This window comes from Equus quagga, chromosome 10 (genome assembly GCF_021613505.1).
Source record: "Equus quagga isolate Etosha38 chromosome 10, UCLA_HA_Equagga_1.0, whole genome shotgun sequence".
NCBI lineage: Eukaryota > Metazoa > Chordata > Mammalia > Perissodactyla > Equidae > Equus > Equus quagga.
The window spans coordinates 84,070,095-84,075,537 of record NC_060276.1 but is presented as its reverse complement, the minus strand read 5'-3'; the positions used below and the strand labels follow the sequence as shown (position 1 = coordinate 84,075,537).

The 5,443-nt window shown below is 54.0% G+C and overlaps 1 pseudogene; it reads left to right on the top strand.

Annotated features, from left to right (window-relative positions):
• The first annotated feature begins 844 nt into the window (after positions 1-844).
• Positions 845-4,331, top strand: LOC124245489 (CXXC-type zinc finger protein 1-like; annotated as a pseudogene).
• Positions 4,332-5,443: the final 1,112 nt, after the last annotated feature.

The window sequence follows — 5,443 nt, the reverse complement described above, 5'->3', positions numbered from 1 at the left end:
GCATGTGGGAGGTAAGACAGACCCTGGTATATGCAGGAAGAGGAGAGGGGCATATGAGGCTGAGAGAATCTGGGAAGGGGGCGGGGCATGGCATGTGGCGGGGCTGGGTGTGCCCTGGTACAGTGTATGGGGCCCACAGGGCAAGGAGCTTAAGGCGAGATAGAGTGTGTTCAAGAGAGCAGGGTCGGGTGCTGGGCCTGGAGAGATTATGTGGACTGGGCAGCACATGAAGGTGAGAAGAGCATGTGGAGGGGCCAAACTATGAGTCTTTGGGTGGGCTGGGCAAAGGTGGCTTCTGTGGGTCCGTGGTGCAGGGCAAGCAGGGTAGCAGGTCCTGGAGGGTAGGGCAGGGCAGGCTGAGTGGAGCAAGTGTAAGGGGGTGGAGTCTAGCTTTTCTGGGCGGATAGGCAGGGCCTTATGCATTCAGGTGGGCAAGGTGGGGCCAGATGGACCTGTCAGGTATGTCTGGATAAGGTGGGCAAGTCATTCCCAGGCAGGCAGGATACCTAGTGTATCCAAGCAGGTGTGGTGGGCCCCAGCCGCGTTGGCCAGAGGCTGAGGCCAGGAGTGTTGGGGCAGGGTGAGCCTGTCCCCATCCACTTAGTGCTGACCCAGAGCCCTCCTCCCACCAGCACAGGAACCCTACTTGTAATCTCTGGTCTCTGGTGAGTCCAGGACACAGGGTGGATGAGGGAGTGGAGCGGAGCGGAGCTGGTGCGAGCTCAGCTCTTGCCTGTAATACCCTTGGAGACTTTGCCGTGGTCCCACTGGGTACTGCCCACTCAACCAGAGCTGCCTCAACTGCAGAAGTCCAGGGCTGTCCCATAAATACCAGATGGTGGCGATGCCATTGGCAGTAAAGGAGGCACCTGAGACAACAGCCACACTCCAGCTGTTGTCCGAAGAGGACCTGCCTCAGGACTGAAACCTATCCTAGGACTTTTGTGTAGGGGAGTTTTGGCAATCCAAGCCTGATGAGTGTATGACAGGGCCCCTGGGTAAAAGGATGGTGACAGTGAAGGCAGACAGTGAAGGGTGAGCAACGGGGGAGAGAGGAGGCAGGGAGTGTCCAAAGACCATTTAAGAAACAACTTGGAGACACCTGTCAGCATTTTCCTGGCTTACAGCCCTGGATGAGTAACACTGAGGAGCTCCCTTTCCTGGATCCTGCACTGCAGAAGAAGGCAGTGAAAGTGAAGAAAATGGAGAATTTGAAGAAAAAAGTGGAGTGGAAGGTGAGGGAAAGGGGGGAAGGGGGGGGGGGGCATGGAGGCAGAGATCAGGGGCAGCATGCAGGGCAAGGGGTCCAGGGTTAGGGGGCTGACATTGACCCACCCCTACCCCTGCCCTGCCCACGCTTCTCCCACAGAAGGAGAAGAAGCAGAAGCTCATGGACAAGAGGAAACACCCAGAGCAGACAGATGCCAAGGACCCAGGCTTGCTGCGGCAGTGCCTGGGACCTGGCTGTGTGCATCCCACCCGACCAGGCTCCAAGTACTGCTCCGATGACTGTGGCATGAAGCTGGCAGCTGAGTGAGTGCACCTGGAGGTTAAGCAACAGGGAATAAAGATGGCATGATCTATGCCATCTGTAAGTCCATCCATCCCCTCTACCCATATATCCTCCCACCATTCATCCACCTACCCACCCATTCATCCACTCTTACAGCCACCCACCCATTGAACTACCCATCCACCAACTCACTCATCCATCCTTACAGTCATTTGCCCACCCAGCCCATCCACCCATCTATCCACCATTCAATCACTCATTCACCAACATTCACTCATTTACCATTCATTATTCTGTATATTCACCATTCGGTCACTCATCCATTTCTTCTTCCTTTGACATCTCCACCAACGCATTCCATTTCTTGCTGCCTGCCCTTCCAGCCGCATCTATAATATCCTGCCCCAACGCATCCAGCAGTGGCAGAAGAGCCCCTGCATTGCTGATGAGCATGGCAAGAAAATGCTTGAGCTCATCCACCGTGAGCAGCAGAACACCTACATCCGACTGAAGGATGCAGAGAGCCATTTCCATGAACTTGAGGCCATCATTCTGCGTGGCAAGCAGCAGGCTGTGTGCAAGGATGGGGAGGTGATCAGGAATGGGTGGGGTGGAGCAGAGAGGTACCTGGTATCTTGCCCTACCCGTCCCCACTCTGCACTGCTTCACTGGCTCTTCCACTATCCTGTGCAGAGCAACGAAGATGAGAGGAACAGCATAAACCTGCAGATCTTCTGTGTCTCCTGCGGGCAACCCATCAGTAGGCATATTGCCCTGCGCCACATGGAGCGCTGCTTTGCCAAGGTTGGGGAATTGGCTGGGGGCAGATGGGGCAAGGGTGTTTTTGGCTGGGTGGGGTCCATGGGGACGGGGGAAGGTTTGGTGCCAGGATGTTTGTTGTAGAAGGGAATACAACACACACACATGGCTCCACCCATTTGTGCTTTTCTTCCATCCCCAGTATGAGGGCCAAAGTTGGGGCATCAGCCAGTGGTGATGGGGGACGTTGGCTGGGCAGACAGGAGCATAGAGTTTACAGGGGACAAATATGTTGTTTGGGGCTTTGTCATGGGAGGGCATGTGGTGTACATCCACGGTTCCTCCCATTTGTACTCTTTCTTTCCAGTATGAGTGCAAATCGTCCTTCGGGTCCTTTTACCCCACTTGCATTGAGGGGTGAGTGTGGGTGCTAGTCAGGGTCAAAGGCATGATGTGAGCAGGGTCAGGAGCATGGTGGGCAAGATCGTGGCAGGATGTGGGTGGGCTCATAGGCAAAGGTGGGCAGGTTAGGGGGGTTGGGGGATTGGGGACAAAGTTTGAACAGGGTTACGGGTGGGACCTCCCTCCTCTTGACCCTTAGAACTTCACTTTCGACTTCATCCAGGGCCACAAGGCTCTTCTGTGATGTTTATGACCCACAGAGTAAGAGGTACTGTAAGCGACTCCAGGTGCTGTGCCCTGAGCACTCGAGGGACCCTAAGGTGAGACTCTTCCTTCCCTACTTCATCACCCTCCATTCCTCCCCTCCTCCCTGCCTGACTACCCTATTTTTCTCTTCCTCTCTGCTTGATTGCCTCCTATTTCCTCCTTCCTTCTGCCTGACTGCCTTCATATGTCCTCACCAACCCCTGTATGTCTCCTCCTCCCTTCCTGTCCGCCCCCATTCCCTACTCCTCACTGCCTGATCAACCTCTATTCTTACTTTTCTCTCTGTCTGACTGCTATTTATTCATATCCACCTTGCCTGACCCCCTCCACCCACATTTCACTCTCCCGCTCTGCCTGACCACCCTCCGTTGCTCTGCTCCTCATTGCATAACCATTCCCCATTCTTCTCTTCTCCTTGCTTGACCATCCTTCATTCCTGTCTCACCTCCTTCCTTACCGCTTCACATTCCTCCCCTCCCTGCATGGCCACCCTCAATTCCTCTCTCCCTCAATTTCTGACTTCCCTCCATTCTTATTTGCCCTGCCTCACTGCCTCCAATCATCTTCTCCCTGCCTGTCATCTCCTAAATCTTTCCTTCCTCCCTGTTTAACCAGCCCTCACTTCTCCCACCCTCCCTGCCTCATTCCTCGCCTCCTCCATGCCTTACTAACCCTATTCATCTACTTCTCCCTGCCAGACTTCCTCTCCATCCTTCCTCTCCTTCCTGTTTGATCTTTTTCTTTTATTCTGTCTTTCCTGCTCGATCACCTCCATTCCTTCATCCCTGCTTGGTTAACTTAACCCCTCCATCCTCCGTGTTTGGTCATCTCCCTTTTGCCCCCTCTTCCCTATCTAATCACTGAATTTCTCTCTTCCTCCCTGCCAGGTCGCTCCCCATTCTTCTCCTTCCTGCACGACTGCACTCCATTCTCCTATTCCTCTCATTATGGCTGCCTTATCACCCTCCATTGCTACCCTCCTCCGTACCTTATCGTTCTTCATTCTTCCCCACAGGTACCAGATGATGAGGTGTGTGGTTGCCCACTAGTGCACAATGTCTTTGAGCTCACTGGCAATTTCTGTGCCCTCCCCAAAATCCTGTGCAACCGCCACTACTGCTGGGAGAAGCTGAGGCGTGCTGAGGTGGACCTAGAGCGCATTCGTGTGGTAGGCTACAATGCTGGGTGGGGCTGAGGGCAGGATAGGATCCTAGAATCCCCCTCTCATGCTCACCTCCCACAGTTGCACAAGCTGGAAGAGCTGGAAGAGCAGGAGAACAAGGTGCGCACAGCTATGACAAATCGGGCAGGGCTGCTGGCCTTGATGCTTCATCAGACAATACAGCATGACCCGCTGACTTCTGACCTGCGCTCCAGAGTAGACAGCTGAGCCCTGCTCAACTGAGGTCCTGTACCCAACACCCTGTGCAAGGGAGACACTCCATGAATTCCTCACACACCTGTTCCTCTAACCACTTCTTTCTCAGGGCATCTCAGAGTTTCTTTGTGCTTCTCTGTTCACCATTTGGTCTCCTGTCTCTGTCTAGTACTCCTTGGGAGGGAGGTCCTCAAAATTCCCCTCTGTTCCTGTCCATTCCTCCATCCCTCTGTCTCCTTCTTCCCTGAACCTAGGCGGAGCCAGGGGATCTGCCCTTCCCTCATCTCACGCTGTCCAGAGTTTTGTTAATAAACTTAGGAAGAACAAGAGCTTTTAATATCCCCTCATGTCCCCTAAACCTGTCTCTCTGGCCACAACCCAATTCCAAACCTCCGATGGTGGTGAGTGACAGTGCAACTGTACTTAGGAGGGGGTTGCAGTGCATATGCAGAGATGGTTGTGAAGTGATCCCCACTCAGTGCTCGGTGGATCTTCTTCTGTTAGGGGAGATGTGACCTTACAAAGGGGGAGCCAATGACCCTTGTTCCCTGCAGTCCTCCATCTCAGGCCATCAGGTATGTAGTTGGCACCTGATTGGTGCATAGCCAATTCAGCAACTTTTGTGTAATTGTTAGTATTCCCCAGGCCAGAGATGTTGGAAAAATGTTGAGGTGGGGGACAGGTGAGTGTGGAATAGTCCTCCCTGATGAATCCACTTTGGGACACTGAGGAAAATTCAAGGGGCCATGGCAATCATGCCCCTGCCCCCGCCATCTTGTTTCACTCCTCACCATCCCACGAGGTCCCAGCCCTTTCTGTCAGCCTTGGCCCCTGCCAGTCCAGTCCTGGTCTGTCCGTCTCCCCATAGCCCTGCCCATCACGCTCTGTCCTTCTTCCCCTACCGTCTTGCTCTGGGTCTGCCTTTTCCAGCCTGCCCTGTCCATTGAGTCCTCATCCAGTCATGCCCATGTCATGCCTATAGGGTTGCCAGAAGAGCACTGGGATCTTGGCCACGTCTGCCTTTGCCCACCCCAGCCAGGCCTCCTGTGAAGGTGTGTCTGGTAACGCTGCCTGTGGGTACTGGTATGTCTCAAATGATAAACTACTTTTCTTATTTTTCCTAT